The 20,831-nt window shown below is 42.4% G+C and overlaps 1 long non-coding RNA gene across 1 annotated transcript in view; it reads left to right on the top strand.

The window, feature by feature from the left end:
- Nucleotides 1–20,831, top strand: part of LOC136863583 (uncharacterized) — a 526,057-nt gene that overhangs the window by 304,097 nt on the left and 201,129 nt on the right. The gene's annotated exons all lie outside the window — the stretch shown is intronic.

The following is a 20,831-nucleotide window of genomic DNA, read 5'->3' as shown; positions in this document are numbered from 1 at the left end:
AGTAGAACTTGGTTCAGTTTAATGTCAAAAGATGACGTTAATATTATTATGTTCAACAAAATGACAATCTCACCTCGCTGAATGAGCAGTGTTTTGTCGAGAACGAAACATGCGTACGAAAATCTCAGCTGAATCAGATCTCTACTATAGAAACACCTACAACGAAGCATTCAAGATCACCATCTGGTAAGATGCCATTCCTAAGAACTCAGCGGAAGGCATTCTGTCCCGTCCTGTATGCCCACTCCTTGCCTCTGCGCGTTCGGGTATGAAGTGAGATGAATCTTTGTAGCGAGGTTTTACGACCGGATGCCCTTCCTTACACCAACCCCATCAGAGGAGTTAATGAGATGCTATATGGTAGATGAAAGACAGAGGGTGAAGCCCGGTGCCGGCACATAGCCTACTCCTGTCGAAGAGCACGAAGGCTCAAGGCTTTACGTTCCCACCCACTCATTGTCGCTAACGTCATATGCCCTCACTCCATATGAGGTCCGACTCGTTGGCTGAACGGTCAGCGTACTGGCCTTCGGTTCAGAGGGTCCCGGGTTCGATTCCCGGCCGGGTCGGGGATTTTAACCTTAATTGGGCTGGGGGCTGGGTGTATGTGTTGTCTTCATCATCATTTCATCCTCATCACGACGCGCAGGTCGCCTACGGGAGTCAAATAGAAAGACCTGCACCGGGCGAGCTCTACCCGTCCTGGGATATCCCGGCACTAAAAGCCATACATTTCATCATTCATTCACTCCATATGAGCACTGCGGATAGATTCGGAATTTAATCCAGGTTTTTGGCATGTATTCTAGATATTAGAAATTGTATACCACCACCTTCCCTACCAGCCGGCCAACATTCTGATGGTGATAATATTCGACGAAAGGGACTCGAACCGGTTAACGACTACAGAATTTAAACGTTAACGACCATGGAAAACCGGAGAGTATTCTATCTTGTGCTTACGAAAGAGATAAAGAGATTTCATGCCCCAAAATGGAAAAAAATCATTCATTTCACTGAAGGATAATATTTTTCATGGAACAGTTCACGTATTATGGTCATCAATGCATTGTTCTTATAACCCATATCTAGTACCAGTTTGAGTATCTCAAACGTTCCCGTTTTCTCAAACTATCTGTGGAAGGCAACAGAAGTCAGGACGGACGTAGTTCGGCCTCATGCCTCACGTGTACCTACGTCATCTTGGCGAATATAAGACAATAACATCGCTGATAGAAACGTATTATTAGTAGTAGTATTTTCTTCTAAATAAAAATCTAGGGGTTCCGTTGTCTGTAATGTTATTTATTTCGACAAATTATGAATTATTTATCCCTTTCAGGTCAATTCAAGAACGTATCAGTAGCTTTTTTAGCTTTCGTGTCTGTTTGGTGATTTGTTCCACCATCATGGGTAAACGGCTGAATAGATCTCGACCAAACTTCTTATTTAGAGTCTACTCATCCAGGAGCAGGCTTCGATATGCATATTATTTAAAAATCACTGAATAGACTTGGAGTTAACGGGAAGACCAGAAGAGCCTTTTTCAATTTTCTCTTACTTTGTTGAATATATCTCGACCAAATTTCATATTTAGGGTCTACTCATTCAGGAGCAGGTTTCAATAAGCATATTATTTACAAATCACTGTACAGACTGGGGGTTTATAGGAGAACTAGAGAAGGTTTTTTTCAATTTTCCATCTCCATCAGACTTCATATTTTGAGTCTACCCATCCAGGAGCAGGTTATGATAAGCATATTATTAAAAAAAAACACTGAATAGACTGGGGGTTTAGACGAAGGCCAAAAGAGGTTTTTTCATTTTCTATTACACTAATGATTGTATCTCGACCAAAGTTCATATTTAGAGTCTTCCGAACCGGGAGCATTTTTAAATATGCGTATCATTTAAAAATCACTAAATAGATTTACGGTTTACAGGAAGACCAGAAGAGTTCCTTTTGTAAATTTTCTCCTACGCTATTGGTTATATATCGGCAAAAGTTCATATCTAGAGTCTACTCATCCAGGAGCAAGCTTCGATAGGCATATCATTTAAAAACTGAATAGACTGGGAGTTAATGGGAAAACCAGAATAGATTTTTCAATTTTCTCTTACACTATTGATTATATGTAAAATCTGTAGACTATATGTGAAACACCCCTTCATTTTAAATTATTGTTGTAAATAACTTCCCTTACACTTCAAACGGCGGAGAGAATTACTATTTTCTACGGACTTCATGCTCTGCAGCCGATGACGAACACCCTCGCAGACGTGCAGTTATTTGAAGGAGCCATAACAGGAGAAAATAAGAGGATGCATCATATTTCTATCGGCTTTAAAATTACCTCACCTCCTAATGTATCTGGACCCCGAGGTAACATGAGGTAGAACTTTTCAGTTTGGTGTCTGTCTGTCTGTCTGTCTGTCTGTCTGTCTGTCTGTCTGTCTGTCTGTCTGTCTGTCTGTCTGTCTGTCTGTCTGTCTGTCTGTCTGTCTGTCTGTCTGTCTGTCTGTCTGTCTGTCTGTCTGTCTGTCTGTCTGTCTGTCTGTCTGTCTGTCTGTCTGTCTGTCTGATTACCTGGGTATCTGTTTGTATATTCCTAAATGTGGAAAACTGCTGGACTTATTTCAACCAAACTACGTATTTGGATGCTACTCACTAAGGATTTTGTTATCAGGTACATTTTGAACCTATAATTCTACGTAATTTCAAGGGTACAATATGATGTCATGGTAATCAGATGGAGTTGGTATTTATAGGAAGATTACTCTCAAATATTTTTCGTTAACATTAGGTCTATCAAAAAACTGTATACAGCAAACGTTTAAGAATATATTATTTCTGTTCCTGTATGCCATGTGCGTACTTATCGTACAAACCCCCACGGTGCAACAGCTCCGAAAGGTCATGTACCAAGCGACCGCTGCTCAGCCCGAAAGCCTACAGATTACGAGATGTCGTGTTGTGAGCACGACTGATCATCTCGGCCGTTATTCTTGGCTTTCTTGACCGGGGAGCTATCTCACCGTCAGATAGCTCCTCAAATGTGATCATGTAGGCTGAGTGGACCTCGAACCAGCTCTCAGATGAAGGTAAAAAATCACTGACATGGCCGGAAATCGAACCCGGGGCCTCCGGGTAAGAGCAGGCACGCTAACCCTACACCGCGGCGAGTTGGCCGAGTGGTAGGGGCGCGCGGCCGTTAGCTTGCATCCGGGAGATAGTGGGTTCGAACCCCACTGTTGGCAGCCCTTAACATGGCTTTTCGTGGTTTCCCATGTTCACAGCAGGCAAATGCTGGGACTTTACCATAATTAAGTCCACGGCCGCTTCCTTCCCACTCCTAGCTTTTTCCCATCACTTCGTCGCCATAAGACCTATCTGTGTCGCTGCGACGTAAAGCCAATTGGAAAAAAGAGAAAAAGAATACAATATGCAACCTAAGAAACGTGGAGAATTTCGCACAATTTCGGACCAGGAACTGTACCGTAGAATAAATTCGTCTTCATCCTCTCTCGACTTTGTTCAGCTTCATCATATTTCACGTTACTGCCACGTGCTTTTAAGAAAATATGATTTTAATATGTTGAGTTAAACGTGTGAATAGAGGCATGTTACTTCGCATAAATTTCTGAAGGTAACGTGTAATCTACTGCAAATTTTCGTACGCAGAGCGGGTACAAATGCTAATTATTGTTGTTGTTGCCATGTTTTGTGGAACAGAGAGCTGAAATAAGGTGCGGGCATGAATGAGTGGATAGAGAAAAGATCCAATGCTAATTTAAAACTTTAAAATCAGGAATTTTATTTCATCCCTTTCTCTTTGTTTTTCCTTTGTTTTCAGATTTCAAACTTTGCTAAGCAATAAAAAATAATCAGGTACAAAGGTTTAGCTCGTGAGCTCTAGAAATAATGTTAGAAAAGTCTAGGACAATCAGACAACATGATTTAACAACCTGAGCTTGAAGCTCCTCAGTTACAATTTTAACAAGAGCACCACCGTTCCCTTTAAAAAATCCAGAAGGAAACTGAGCTCCAAAATTTAGTGCATTTACAAGGAGCGTCTTGGCTCCACACAATTACTCTCTAGGAGACTATTCTCCGAAATTTACAAGATCCAGGCCTCTTAAAGGCGCAATGTAAATTTTACCAAAGGCAAACAGTGTTCACTCTCTTACCTGGTCAACAGTCGAATTTACATAGGAAATACGGCTTCAGTGAGAAAAGATAAAGGTTAAAGTTACTGACCGAAAATCAAAATGTTAGGAAGCGAACACTTGCACTCCTTTGGAATTCACTAGAACATCATTAAAACCCTATATCGGCTTACGGCCCGACGTTACAGAGGCTAAGCCTATGCTATGGAGGTGACAAGATGGAGGGAATTTTTTTAGTTACAAAATTACGAAATAGATTTTAAAGATTACAATATCATGTATGTTGGGTATTCAGCCTGAAGGCTGGTTTGATCCTCTACAGCTCCACCATCAGCTGTCATAGATAGCCTAGGTGTCACTGAAGAGGCATACTAGGGAAGTGAGGAGTGAGGTAGTTTCCCGTTGCTTTCCTCACTGAGCCAGAAGTTGCTATTGCATATCAGTCTGCCAAGCCCACTGAAATACATGCACCAACCGACCTATGAGCGATATTTTCACACCATTCATAGCAGGGACTGGCTGCATAAGGAATGGTATTACTGGCATCGCTCATACCTCGGTCATTTTCATATTGTCAAAGCCAAGGATGAGACTGAGACAGGTCAACGAAAGTAACAAATTTATTCTAGCCCATACCAGAAGTCATAGTGCACTGTAAACACTACAGCCCGCCAGCAAAGGCATTATAATATCATAGGCACCTCAATACCAAGTTGAAGGGGAATAAATAACCGTTCGCACTCTTTATTCCCTAAGTTCGTCTAAGGTTTTAGACCTGGTTTGAAGATCTACAAAGTTACATTGAGAAAATATTTTGAATCGTTTCCCTCGAACTAGCTTTCCGAGATGATTATATGATTAAAAGATGTCTGCCATTACCTCGAGCTGGACGGCCGTCCGGAGATGGGCAAGGCGCGTCCCCTGCCTCCTCAATGAACACACTATACTGCTGGACTGGAGCTATCGAAAGCACAACATGACCCAAAAGTTTCCAGCTTTTATAGCGAAGAGGAAGGTTCCAAAATCTCTGAACCGAAGCCCTGGACACACCCACAATTACCTTTGGATAATCCAATACATATCAAAAATTCCTGATTGATGGATTAAATGTTAAAATACCCGATCTGGATGAGTTTCGAACCTGCGGCCCTCTGAACAGAAGGCCTCGACGTTGAGCTTTCAGCCAAGGAACCGGACATTGATAGTAATACTAATTCATAAAATATTTGTTCAATTTCCTTTGTACTATTTCCGAATTAGCAAGCACATATACATCGGGTGCAAATAACTGGGCCGTAAATCTTTTCAGAGGCTCTGAACTCGTGAACGTGGTGTGGCGAATACAACCCCAGCTGAGTCTGGCATGCTTCAACTTTTGGTATTCACCTTTTCTCAGTTGTCTAAGGTCTGACTTTCTTAGGTCAACTATGGTGATCTTACAACTCCGACGGCATTTTATATTTGCGAGGTCTACGAAGTCGCATTGTCACAAACCTTTCCTTTGTTTAGTCTTTGCCTTCATCCTACTGACCTCAGTGATACAGTCAGTTAGTCCTTGCCCTTATGTTCTGAAACAATCGGATTCGATCCCAGCAGAGGTCATTGTGTTCATATGAGCAACTCCGTGTTATTTACTTCCGACAAGTTAAGGAATTTAAACGGGGCAAACTTCTGACATCACGGAGTTGCTTAAAATCTACTGAAATTCATGGCACCTTAGCAGCTAATAACATTAACACTCATTACCCTTCAAAGTGTCGGGACGCTTTTACTCCTATGATTGGTGTTAAAAGAAGCGGATACATGTTCTTTGCTCCTTAAAGTAATAATAAAGGCAACCAACACCATTACCTATATTGCTATTAACATCACCACTACCGAGTCACAGAGAAGTGTAAATAGTTTCGGGAAACTGTTATCCGCAGTGCTAATTTACTATCGTGAAGTTTTAAACTTTCTTAATTGAAATGAATATTTCGGCACAGTACTTGTTTAAGAACCAAACTTCCATATATTGTTACCTAATACTTTTTTTGCTGGCTATAATTCTATTTCTCTCTGTTGCTTTGTTACAGTTTCCCGCACACTTCCCATCAGCTTGTCATCACCAGAAAATAATTGGTCATTTGTTAGGATGGCGTGAATTTTTGCGATTTTCAAGAGTTCATTTGGCTCCTCTTGAGTTAGATTGACCGTGTTGCAGACCTCTTAATAACCCTCAGATCTTTCGTAAGTGCTGCTCAATTCACAGTCAACATGCAAAAAAGAAGAAGAAGAAGAAGAATAGTAGTATGCCCTTACTTAATAAGTGGTAACAAACAATCATGAGGCGCACCAGCCGATTATAATCGTAACCTGCCAAGATGACTGCTGCCCAGCCCGATTGTCTGGATATAGCCTACTAGAGTTTCACGTAGTCAGCGTAACGATATATTCAGTCTAATACTTGGCTTTCCTGATCGGATCCGCTGTCTCTCGTATCAGTGAACTCCCCTGTTGTTCTATGGAAACTGAGTGAATCCTATTTTATCCCTCTTAAAAGGTTCTATACCTTCTAAAGTGCAGTCATTTATGTTTCCTACGCAACAATTTCGACATTCCGTTAGGGCTGCCATCTACAGAGAGTACAGGGCGAGTTGGCCGTGCGGTCAGGAGCGCGCAGCTGTGAGCTTGCTTCCGGGAGATAGTGGGTTCGAATCCCACTGTCGGCAGCCCTGAAGATTGTTTTCCCTGGTTTCCCATTTTCACACCAGGCAAATGCTGGGGCTGTACCTTAATTAAGGCCACGGCCGCTTCCTTTCCATCCCTAGGACTTTCCTATCCCACCGTCGCCATAAGACCTATTTGAGTCGGTGCGACGTAAAGCAAAATAGCATCTACAGAGAAGCGGAATTCCACTGAACACTACTAAGGCTGTGTCGGGTGGCCTCAGACTACCATACCAGAAGTCTTTAACACACAATGATATGGAGTGACATGATTTTTATCTGCCCACCAAAAATATACTACGTCGGCTGGGATTGAGCCCGTGGACTTGGGATAATGAACTGGAAACCCTACGCCCGATACACGTAGGCACCAACATTTCAGGTTAAGGCAGGTAACATAGCCATCGTGTTGACAGACAGAAAAGAGCTCAATTCTTGTTCAATTGTACACACGTACATGTGACTATTTCTCCCCATACAGGTTTTTTTTTTTTTTTTTTTTTTTTTTTTTTTTTTTTTTTTTTTTTTTTTTTTTTTTTGTAAGGGATTGGGTAATTTTCGCTCCGAGAGCGTAATCGCTACTTATCTTGAGCAGCAAAAACGTTTTACTCTCTGCGTCGTCCTTTCATCTAGCCAGTAACGATCGATATTAAAGGGAGCTCAGCTGAAAAGAATTACCTTTCGTAATTCTTCAAATGGAAGGCATTTCAACAAGTAAAACGATCCTTTGGAAAACAACTACATTTAGTTCAGGTGATTAAACCTTCTGTCTGAAAACGTCCCCGTATTTAAACTGCGTAGCAACTATCTGAAAGAAAATACTTCAGGCATCTAAAGCAACATATTTTCTCATCTACAATAATTTTCAAGTTGACCGATTCGTTGGCTGAATGGTCAGCGTACTGGCCTTCGGTTCAGAGGGTCCCGGGTTCGATTCCCGGCCGGGTCGGGGATTTAACCTTCATTGGTTAATTCCAGTGCCCCGGGGCCTCGATGTTTGTGCTGTCCCCAACATTCATGCAACTCACACACCACACACAACACTATCCTCAACCACAATAACACGCAGTTACCTACACATCGTAGATGCCACCCACGCTTATCGGAGGGTCTGCCTTACAAGGGCTGCACTTGGCTAGAAATAGCCACGCGAAATTATTTATTATTATTTTCAAGTTTACAGATACTGATGGCATTGTTCCTTTCCTCCTAAGGATAAATTGATTGTGTACAAGTAGTATATATTGAGTTGTGATATTTTTAAATACAGGAATCGGAGTGACCAGAATTTGCTGGGGCATGATGACATAGTGCTGGCCCCACTGTGTAGGGGTAGCGTGCCTGCCACGGGTTTGATTCCCGGCCAGGTCAGGGATTTTTACCTGGATCTGAGGGCTGGTTCGAGGTCCACTCAGCCTACATGATTACAATTGAGAAGATATCTGACTGTGAGATAGCAGCCCCGGTCTAGGAAACCAAGAATAACGGCCGAGGGGATTCGTCGTACTGAACACGCGACACCTCATAATCTGAACAGCGGTCGCTTGGTAGGCCATGGTCCTTCGGGGCTGTTGTTCTATGGGATTGTTTATGATGGCATAGTGACATTGTCTCTGACTCCTCACCAAGGTGGTCAAGGTTCTAATCCAGGCCAATTCAAATTGGATTTTTGAAATGAAATATCATTTCTCTGTGGTTTAAATTCCACGTAAAACCGGAGGTCCCTAGCTATGATCACGCTATGAACATGTGACTTCCCCTCTCGGAGAACAATCATCGAACGAGAAATGCAACCATTCAAGCTAAGGGCGCCAATCTTTAAGTTGAGGACTTAAAGATAAAAATTTATAATCAAGCTTGGATAGTGCACTAATCAATAAGCAGGAGAATTAGAAATCAAAAGGCTAATTAAGGCAGATTGATTAAAGTGAACTAGAAAAATACTATTTATTATATTGAATATAAATGACGACGGTTTAACGAGAACTGAATTTAAAATAGAAAATGAATTTAACAAAAAATTGAATGACTCTACTTCGCGAAAACTTGCAATATCTTTAACTCGCTTGCTCACCATGTAGTCTTGTTCTGCTGGTCCTTGGAAAGCTTCCATCCTTGTAGCTGGAACATCACCGGTCGTCTTTGAGATCTCTTCATCTGCAGCTAAGTACCATTCCTACCTTGCAAATTGCACCTCCCACTAATTGGAAGATGACTTCAAAACTAACACTCCCTATTATGCTCTATCCCATATATTGGAGATAAGCCCTAAGTCATAGTTAGAAGAACCACCTTGGGTTTTATGGAGAGGATACTCAATTAAGAATCCTTCCAACTTTACTGAAAATGTGCTCTGAAGTTTCATTTCTATCTAGATTAATACTACCTATTGACTTAGACTGGTTCAAACCGGTCTTGTAGCCGAGCTGTACGTACTTCCTGATGAGAGTGGCTATACACCCCTCATTCAGAATTTCTAAGTACCACGTCGTGGTAAATGAAGTAATTAATGTAGAATACGAATGCAGAATCAAACGAAGAATCCGAAGAATCAAGTAGAAGAATCAAGTAGAAGATCAAGTAGAAGATTGTAGAAACTCAATAAGAATCACGTAGAAGATGAAGCCAAGAGCTCCAACACGCCCTTTTATAACCTTCTCTGGCGCTAATTACAGGTCGCTACACGTGGTCCAATCAGATGACACGTCTCTCCCCACTCCAGATATTAGAGTTGACGGGTCTTAACCCTGATATCAACTGTTCTTCTATTAGTCCTTTCACTCAGTATCCATGGCAACATGACGCTCCTTTGAAAATATAGGCGGTGATCAGTTTGAATAATTCTGGTCGAAATACGGTAGCTTACGTTAGAACGCTTGAACACGTGCTCGCTTTTCCCAGAACTTGGTGTCTAAATTTGTCCTTCCTTCTTCCTCGGTGATGTGGCAAGATAGAGGAAATCTACTGCAAGTTAATTTTAAACGAATGTCGCAAGAATCTAAGTGAATATTAGGATATTCAGCCCTCGTTTACAAGTCGTAGTTACAAAGTAATGAAATGATAGTGAGCAAATGATTAAACATGAATTATAATACAATTACATACCAAAATAAATATCATGACGTTAAATTCCTGAATTAATTACACATAATAAAATTAACATAATTACACTGTAACGTCTGGAACGTTACAAACAGTCACGAAAATTATAAATTTGCTTTTCAATTTTGCTGACCGTGATAATTCATTAACATTGTGATTTAGTTTAATCGATTGCACAGAGTTCAAATTCCGATCAAAAAGAATTTTTGAGTACTATAGTAGCATTCCAGAAGTTCCAAACCAAACCAAACCAAACCCCCATTGCACTACATCCCTTGAAGGGCCTTGGCCTACCAAGCGACCGCTGCTCAGCCCGAAGGCCTGCAGATTACGAGATGTCGTGTGGTCAGCACGACGAACCCTCTCGGCCGTTATTCTTGGCTTTCTAGACCGGGGCCGCCATCTCACCGTCAGATAGCTCCTCAATTATAATCACGTAGGCTGAGTGGACCTTGAACCAGCCCTCAGGTCCAGGTAAAAATCCCTGGCCTGGCCGGGAATCGAACCTGGGGCCTCCGGGTAAGAGGCAGGCACGCTACCCCTACACCACGGGGCCGGCTCCAGGGGTTCCTTTTACGCATAAAACACTGATGACACGTAAAAAAACTTGACTGGCTCTTCACTTGGTCTAGAATTTGAACATTATTTCAACACTGCCTGGAGTGTCAAGAAACTCGGTAAACACAGAATTGGCTGCCCATAATCGAAGTGAACATTTTGCAAACTACTCAGGTTAGTGCGTAAACATCCGATTGGACTAAATGCTGGCAAATCGATGTGGTGCAAGTGCGTTTGCGCAGGGAGTGTGTGAGAATGTTCCTTGTCATGGGCTGAGGAATTTATTTAATGTAGGATTGATTATGGACGAACGAATTAGTGTTGTTGTTAATACTTACAAGACTCCTGCGCTAAGGTACTGAATTTGGTAGTCCATATCTTATGGCAACTTTCGTTAATCTATGGCCCAGTTTCAAGGCATAGATAAATAGCGTGTGTTTGAGCAAGCGAAACTGTCTCTAAACCAAGACATATATATAGCTAAGAGGAAACTTTTAATAAACAGAACACTTGCTGTCAAATGAAACTTTCTCGCTAAGTGTTTGTATATATCTACAACCTAGCACACATAAACAAAGCGATGGAGAAAGGAATAAGAGCATAACCTAAAACATCACACACAGACATAGAGTAAATCATTACCGACACCGAATAAAGAATTGAACTGGATATTGTGATGGTGCATGTCACATACCCAAAATAAATAAATAAATAAATAAATAAATAAATAAATAAATAAATAAATAAATAAATAAATAAATAAATAAATAAATAAATAAATCACTACTGATCTACATTTAGGGCGGTCGCCCAGCTGGCAGATTCCCTATCTGTTGTTTTCCTAGCCTCTTCTTAAATGATTGTAAAGAAATTGGAAATATATTGATTTATTCCGGCATAGTATTATTATTATCATTCTTAATATTATCATAATTGTATTAGTGTATTAAGGTAAGAATATTTGAAGCTCGAGGTTCTCCATTTTTAGATATTAGTAATTTGTTTTGTACAGGCAGTTGGGAAATACACAGCTACTTCCATGTTTAGAAAACATCCAAGGGAAACTTTCTTGAGTCATGCGGAGAGTCCAGCCTGCCACATGCGTTTCCTGAAGTCAAACTTCGGGCGTGGTCGGGATGTAGCCACGTGTTACCAGGGCACAGGATATCTCTCGCTCGTGATTGGACAGACAGGCTGGCAGGAGCTTAAATATATCGAGAACGAATGGAGAGGAGGAAGTCTACTTATACTTTGGGAGAACACTATCCAGTGAACATTACCACCACTCGCGAAGAATTTATGTAAGAGTTTACTGTGAATGTTATCTATTATGCCTTTTGACTGTGAACATTAAAGAGTGCACGTTTGATTATGGACGAACGAATTAGTGTTGTTGTTAATACAACACTCCTGCGCTAAGGTACTGAATTTGGTAGTCCATATCTTATGGCAACTTTCCTTAAGAAAGGATATCTCTCGCTCGTGATTGGACAGACAGGCTGGCAGGAGCTTAAATATATCGAGAACGAATGAGGAGGAGGAATTCTACTTATATCTCTCGCTCGTGATTGGACAGACAGGCTGGCAGGAGCTTAAATATATCGAGAACGAATGGGGAGGAGGAATTTTACTTATACTTTGGGAGAACGCGATTCAGTGAACATTACCACTACTCGCGAAGGAATTACATAAGGAATCACATTCACAACTTTCTGGAACCATTTTTTGCTGAACTGACTGAAGGAGAGAAATGGTACGGCTATTTCCAGCAGGATAGTGCCCAGTTTCAAGGCATAGACAAATAGGGTGTGTTTGTGGAAGCGAAACTGTCTCTAAACCAAGTGTTAGTGTCAGTGAAAATGAGGTACAATATTAAAAGTGGCATACCATGTGTTGATTGATGGTGAGAGCTGGCAATTTGTGTTGATACACAGAAACAGTGAAGGGCAATTATATATATGCTTTTTAACTATTGGTCATCGGAATCACTACAAATGGTAGTGCAGTCCTTGCTGTCCTTTACCACCGCCTTTTCTTATTCTAGGATTATTGAGTAGTCTATATATAGGGAGTCTTCCAGCAGTTGTAAATATGTATTCAGCGTGTTGCTATCTTATATGCATTGTGTATTGATGAAGACCTAGTGTACAGATTATGATTAGGTCAGAATATAGTTAGGTTTCTTAATTAGTGGACAAGTGACTGGATAACCTAGGTGCAGTTCCTACGTGTTTTTCATTTTCAGGGAGTTAGTTAAGGCCCAGTCAGCAAAGCGCCAGTTTCTTAGCTTTAAGAGCACGCACCTGAGTGGAATCTTTTATCGTCCACCTCTTATTATTCTTATTGCTCTTCTTATCAGTATTCTAATTTGAGGGATCCTATGGTGACTACTTAACGGTATTTTCCGCAAACTGTAGATTATCATCATCATCATCATCTGTTTACCCTCCAGGTTCGGTTTTTCCCTCGGACTTGGCGAGGGATCCCACCTCTACCGCCTCATAGGCAGTGTCCTGGAGCTTCAGACTCTTGGTCGGGGGATACAACTGGGGAGTATGACCAGTAGTTCGCCCAGGCGGCCTCACCTGCTATGCTGAACAGGGGCCTTGTGGAGGGATGGGAAGATTGGAGGGGATAGGCAAGGAAGAGGGAAGGAAGCGGCCGTGGCCTTAAGATAGGTACCATCCCGGCATTCGCCTGGAGGAGAAGTGGGAAACCACGGAAAACCACTTCCAAGATGGCTGAGGTGGGAATCGAACCCACCTCTACTCAGTTGACCTCCCGAGGCTGAGTGGACCCCGTTCCAGCCCTCGTACCACTTTTCAAATTTCGTGGCAGAGCCGGGAATCGAACCCGGACCTCCGGGGGTGGCAGCTAATCACGCTAACCACTACACCACAGAGGCGGCCAAACTGTAGATTATTATTATTATTATTATTATTATTATTATTATTATTATTATTATTATTATTATTATTATTATTATTATTATAAGTATCATCACTGTTTATTTATTCACTTATTTTACATTATATTTCATTGGAAGTCGCCAAGTGATAATTACATTCAATAATGTTACGAAAATTACTATTTTGATGAATGAAGTTTTTAATGTTACAATTACTGCCCAAGCATGAGGCGATTAATTATTTCATTTATTTTATTCATTCATATATTATGTTATTGTTACCCAACAGTGGGGCAATAGTTTTTGGTATATTTCAATTAGCGCCCTAGAGCAGGGCAGATATTTTAATTACATTGCAATACATCAAAATTTCGCGAAAAAGTTATCATGGAAGTAATAGAAATGAAATTTGTATCTCCTTCCCAATCAACTTACAAACAGATATCCTGTAAAGGAACGTTCCCAACTTATTTAAATGTTGGATTCCGAGTAATCACACCTTGTTCATCCCTCGAATTACAATGAATCGAGCTGTGAGCTTGCATCCGGGAGATAGTAGGTTCGAATCCCACTATCGGCAGCCCTGAAGATGGTTTTCCGTGGTTTCCCATTTTCACACCAGGCAAATGCTGGGGCTGTACCTTAATTAAGGCCACGGCCGCTTCCTTCCAACTCCTAGGCCTTTCCTATCCCATCGTCGCCATAAGACCTATCTGTGTCGGAGCGACGTAAAGCCTCTAGCAAAAAACAATGAATCGATTCTCGCAAAATATTTCACTTACTCTCTTCATCATGACTTGGAAAATTTGAAATTCCAAAACCAAAAAGGGCTGTACCTACAGCGACCCAAATGTGCATGTTGAAGGGGCATGGGGCAGTGATGGGGTGACAACTCGTTCAGGTCCCTTTGCAAGCAAAAATGGACACAAATCATTACAGTGTTTCCTGCACCGACCTGCATTAAATTATTGAATCCTGCACAACGTGGATTCAAAAAGATCTTGCGGAATTCCGGCCCATACTTGCTGAAACACGGGTGCTGAGGGGAGTTGTGCAGGCGTTTAATCATCACGTCCTTTGCATGCTCAATAGGGTTAGATCCGGGGAGCTTCCGGGCCAATGTTTAAGCGTAATGTCTCGGAGAGCTTCTCTGGAAATGGCTGCAGTTTAAGGTGTGCATCATCCTGCTGAAACGTTCCATTTGAAACGATCATCATGACAGGGACAACTACTGGATCGATTACCCAACTCACATATTGTGCCCTCAACAATCAATAAAGACAATTTCACACGAAAGCCAATAGCTCCCCGGATTGTGATGATCGGCATTAAGGTGAGATCTGTGCGGATCTTCTCCCCGATACGCCTTCGGACACGATTGTGGCTATCATTGTGGCCAAGATTAAAAAACGTGATTCATCACTGAAGATGATACTATTTCTTTCATCGGTCCAGCGTGACCGTTCTCAAATCCAGGACAGCCTGATACGTCGATGTTTTGGGATCAGTGGAACACTTACTGCAGGGACACGTGATCGTAAACCAGCTGCACCCTAACAGTTAACAATTGTTCTTTCGCGTAATATGTGGTGCTACAGTACCTCGAACTTTTGCTGCTGTTGCTCGGGGGTCTACTCAAAACTTTTTTTGCCATTGATTTACGTCTCACCGGCACAGATAGGTCTTATGGCGACGATGGAATATGAAGGGAGTAAGAGTGGAAAGGAAGCGGCCGTGGGTTTCATTAAGGTACAGCCCCAGCATTTGCCTGGTGTAAAAATGAGAAACCACGGAAAACCATCTTCAGAGTTGCTGACAGTGGATTCCGAACCCAGTATCTCCCGTATGCAAGCTCACAGCAGAGCGCCCCTAACCGCACGGCCAACTCGCCAGGTCTCAAAAATTTTAAATGATTCGCAATCTTTCTTCACTGTTCCCCATTACGTTGACCCTATCCCAGGTCTCCGAGCATATGACCCTTCCTTTGACCACTGGTAGTAAACTCATTGTGCCGTAGATGCATTTTGATCAACACTTGGATTCAGAGCCTACACAAATAACACAATCTCAAGCAGATCAAATATTCGGGTCCTCTCAACCGGTGTCAACTGCTCATATCCTGCTCGTACACGTCGGCAAGGCACGTTTTACGTTGCTTTACCTTATGGACTACACATGAACTAATCTCTACTGAGTTCCACATGCAGGAGGTGGCTCGTTTGCAACCAGTTACATGGTGAGGACCGTATGGACAATCCGATTGGCCTGAAACTAGTTTCGCTCACGTACCTAGCTGATTCCACTGCAATATCAACACGAATAACTCATTTCTTGGTGTTGCTACAATTACCACTTTTCCTATTGCATAGAGTATATTGGACGATCAATATACAGGGAGAATAATTTAAGAGTTCAGACTTCTGCTCGCACGCCGTGGGAATTCCCGAGTAAGCGCCATATGGCTTGTGTCAGCACTGGCGAGATAAGAAGTGTTCACTGTCAGCGCGCAACTGTTTAGCACTCTGTCCCTCAGTTCGCTAAAAACTATTGGACGTTTAATGTTTGTTGTGAGGTTATTATCACGATGGTTAAATACACATAGAGCAAAGAATATTTTTGGTCAAGTGTTATTTGCACACGAAGAAGAAACCACTTAAAAGGTGCCTTTGAAAATTCCGTAGACAATTTCCCGGTGCGACAGTACCATCAAAACGTTACGTACATCAGCTCGTTTACAAGTGGCGTAGTACTGGTTCCGTAATCAATAAGAGAAAGAAGCGAAGGAGAACAGCTCTCACATGGGAGAGGTTAGAAGATATACAGGCAAAACTCCAGGTCAGTCCACACAAGTCGCTTCGGAGAGTAGCTCAAGAAAGTGGCATTTCACCTTCTTCAGCACGTAATGCAACAAAATTGTTACATTTACGATCTTAGCGGACTCATTCAGTCCATAACATACTGCCTACAGATTTCAATGCAAGAATACGATTTTGCAATTGGCTAATGAATAGTGTCCACGACGGTATTCTAGATCCGTACTTTATTTTATGAGCGACGAAGCCTGGTTTCATTTGAGTGGATATGTCAATTCACAGAACAATAGAAAGTGGTATACAGACAACCCGCACATTTTACAGCCGAGACCTCCGCACGATGTGAAGGTGGGTGTGTGGTGCGCTATCAGTGCCCGACGAATTATCGGTCCGATAATTTTTGAGGCCCCGATTACTTCTGACCGTTATATTCACAACTTTCTGGAACCATTTTTTGCTGAACTGACTGAAGGAGAGAAATGGTACGGCTATTTCCAACAGGATAGTGTAACGGCCCATACGGCGCGTAGCTCTATGCGACGGTTACGGGAAATGTTCGATGATGATCAGATCGTCAGTAAAGGATTATGGCCCCCTCTTTCGCCTGATTTAAGCCCATGTCATATTTATCCATGGGGAAATCTTAAAGGAAAATTTTACAGGAATAATTCTCGAACTGCAGAAGAATTAACAATTGAAATTAGGAACATTGTGCGTTCTATCGGTGTCCATGAACTACAAAGTGTGTTTCTAAATCTCATTACAAGATGTGAAGCTTGCATTGCAGCTGAAGGAGATCACTTTCAGCATCGTCTGTAAGTACTGGTGAGTTCAGTTTAATTTCCTAGTTGATTTATTGATTTGTTTATTTATTTATTACTGGTGATTCAGTTTAATTTCCTAGTTGATTTATTTATTTATTTATTTATTTATTTATTTATTTATTTATTTATTTATTTATTTATTTATTTATTTATTTATTTATTTATTTATTTATTTATTTATTTATTTATTTATTTATTTATTTATTTATTTATCTATTTATTTATTTATTTATTTATTTGCCCAGAGCATCTATGTAGCTGGTGAGTTCAGTTTCGTTAGGTTTCTGTAGGCTTAATCATGCCGCTACTTTGAGCCGACTATGCCTGCTGTCATTGCGGGCACTGCGCTCGCTGTCTCCGCTTCACAGCGCGCCTAATCCTCGGCACTCCGCTCTGAACTTTTAAATTAATCACCCTGTACAATGAACTATAAACCGAGATTTCACACCTTCCCATTGATTACCTCTATCAGATCAATGATTTACAATGATTCAATCAACTGTCGCTACACAGCAAGAATTGAATATTCGATTACGAATGTTCTCCACAGATTTTATTCAAGCAATCATAAAATTCAAGTTCTTGATAGTAAGGGGTGTTCGATGGTCCAAAATGCCTCTTTCCTTCTACACCAAGTGTAAAATTCCATAAATGATTTATTTGTGTACATATTTATTTTTACAAGTTGTTTTACGTGGCACCGACACAGATAGGTCTTATGGTGACGATGGGACAGGAAAGGGTTAGGAGGAGGAAGAAATCGTCCATGGCCTTGATTCGCCTGGTGTGATAGGAGGAAATTACAGAAAAACAACATCTTCAGGTATGCCGACTATGGGGATCGAACCAACCATCTCCCGAATTCAAACTGACAGATACGAGACCCAAACCACGCAGCCACTCGCACGGTGTGAGTTATTAAGAAGACATCATTGTTATACTGATCGCTTCAAGGGCTCTCTAATATTATAGACTAATCGAAATGTCGAAAAGTTGGTAATAAATTCCGAAGTTGCAACTCAAAAGGCTTTGAATAAATATGATCAATAAACACATATGGAATGAGAAAAATAAGGATTCTAGTATACACCGAGCGAGTTGGCCGTGTGGTTTGGGCCACGTACCTGTGAGCTTGCATTTGGGAGATGGTGGAATCGAATTCTACCGTCGGCAGCCCTGATTTCCCATTTCTTTCTTTCTTTTATCTTTTTTTTTTTTTTTTTTTTTGCTATTTGCTTTACGTCGCACCGACACAGATAGGTCTTATGGCGACAATGGGACAGGAAAGGGCTAGGAGTGTGAAGGAAGCGGCCGTGGCCTTAATTAAGGTACAGCCCCAGCATTTGCCTGGTGTGAAAATAAGAAACCACGGAAAACCATCCTCAAGGCTGCCGACAGTGGGATTCGAACCCACTATCTCCCTGATGCAAGCTCACAGCCGCGCGCCTCCAACCGCACGGCCAACTCACCTGGTATTTCCCTTTTTTTCTTTTTTTTGCTAGTTGCTTTACGTCGTACCGACACAGATAGGTCTTATGGCGACAATGGGACAGGAAAGGGCTAGGAGTGTGAAGGAAGCTGCCGTGGCCTTAATTAAGGTACAGCCCCGGCATGTTCCTGGTGTGAAAATGGGAAACCACGGAAAATCATTTTCAGGGCTCCCGACAGTGGGATTCGAACCTACTATCTCCCGAATACTGGATACTGGCCGCACTTAAGCGACTGCAGCTATCGAGCTCGGTATTTCCCATTTTTACACCAGGCAATTGCCGGGGCAGTGCCTTAGTGAAAGTCGCGACGCTACCATCCCAATCCTATCTATTCCCATCATTGCGTCACCGAAAAACCTTCGATGTGTTAGTGCGACGTTAAAACACTAGCCAAAAAAGCTAGGTTCATGTACATCGTCATCATCATCATCTGTTTACCCTCCAGGTTCGGTTTTTCCCTCGGACTTAGCGAGGGATCCCACCTCTACCGCCTCAAGGGCAGTGTCCTGGACCTTCAGACTCTTGGTCGGGGGATACAACTGGGGAGTATGACCAGTACCTCGCCCAGGCGGCCTCACCTGCTATGCTGAACAGGGGCCTTGTGGAGGGATGGGAAGACTGGAAGGGATAGGCAAGGAAGAGGGAAGGAAGCGGCCGTGGCCTTAAGTTAGGTACCATCCCGGCGTTCGCCTGGAGGAGAAGTAGGAAACCACGGAAAACCACTTCCAGGATGGCTGAGGTGGGAATCGAACCCACCTCTACACAGTTGACCTCCCGAGGCTGAGTGGACCCCGTTCCAGCCCTCGTACCACTTTTCAAATTTCGTGGCAGAGCCGGGAATCGAACCCGGGCCTCCGGGGGTGGCAGCTAATCACGCTAACCACTACACCACAGAGGCGGACTCCTGTACATACTTGTTAAAATAATTAAAATTCACATAAGTCTACAAACTTCTTGCCCTTAAGAGTTTCACAGAGACTGACACATCATAATTTGACATTTACGAAAATTAATGTAAGATACAGTCCACCTCTGTGGTGTAGTGGTTAGCGTGATTAGCTGCCACCCCCGGAGGCCCGGGTTCGATTCCCGGCTCTGCCACGAAATTTGAAAAGTGGTACGATGGCTGGAACGGGGTCCACTCAGCCTCGGGAGGTCAACTGAGTAGAGGTGGGTTCCCACCTCAGCCATCCTGGAAGTGGTTTTCCGTGGTTTCCCACTTCTCCTCCAGGCGAATGCCGGGATGGTACCTAACTTAAGGCCACGGCCGCTTCCTTCCCTCTTCCTTGCCTATCCCTTCCAATCTTCCCATCCCTCCACAAGTCCCATGTTCAGCATAGCAGGTGAGGCCGCCTGGGCGCGGTACTGGTCATACTCCCCAGTTGTATCCCCCGACAAGAGTCTGAAGCTCCAGGACACTGCCCTTGAGGCGGTAGAGGTGGGATCCCTCGCTAAGTCCGAGGGAAAAACCGAACCTGGAGGGTAAGCAGATGATGATGGTGATGAATGTAAGATACAGACTATAAATTCCACAAGGAGTAAACAATAATTTTACAGCTACGCATTTTAAGCTTATCTGACTGGCTCTTGTTCTTGAGTTAAACACTTCATAACAAGTATTATATTTTTTCTCCGTAAATCTTTTTACTATTCGCCCCTGCGTGTCAAATTTTATCTTGAGCTTTCATTCGAAGATCAAGGTATGTTACTGCAAATGACGACCTAAATTGAATAGAACTTATATTGACTTAATATGATCAGAGCAAGGAGCCTCCGTGGCTCAGACGGCAGCGCGTCGTCCTCTCACCGCTGGATACCATGGTTCAAATCCCGGTCACTCCACGTGAGATGTGTGCTGGACAAAGCGAAGGCGGGACAGTTTTTTCTTCGGGTACTTCGGTTTTCCCTGTCATCTTTCATTCTAGCAACACTCTCCATTCTCATTACATAGCATCTATCAGTCATTAATAAATCACTTTGGGAGTGGCGACCCCATCGTACAAATAGCCGAAATATGCTTCATTCATTCCATGCCTGACCCGGTCAATGACTGGAAAATAGGTTGTAGGTTATCATTTTCATTATCAGAGAAAATGAGCTTTCCTAGTATTTACACTAAAAGCATACAATTCAAATTGGCAGGATGCTGAGCTTAAATTCGATAAACAAGAAGAGAGTATCCCACTGATCCAAGAAAGTAAACTCGCGTCCTCGCACCTAGGTGGTGCAGCTCTTTTTTTTTTGAGGCACACCTCGAAGTG

This window comes from Anabrus simplex, chromosome 2, assembly GCF_040414725.1.
Source record: "Anabrus simplex isolate iqAnaSimp1 chromosome 2, ASM4041472v1, whole genome shotgun sequence".
NCBI classification, from domain to species: domain Eukaryota; kingdom Metazoa; phylum Arthropoda; class Insecta; order Orthoptera; family Tettigoniidae; genus Anabrus; species Anabrus simplex.
Note: the sequence above shows the minus strand (reverse complement) of the source record. Positions and strands in the feature narration are given on the sequence as shown.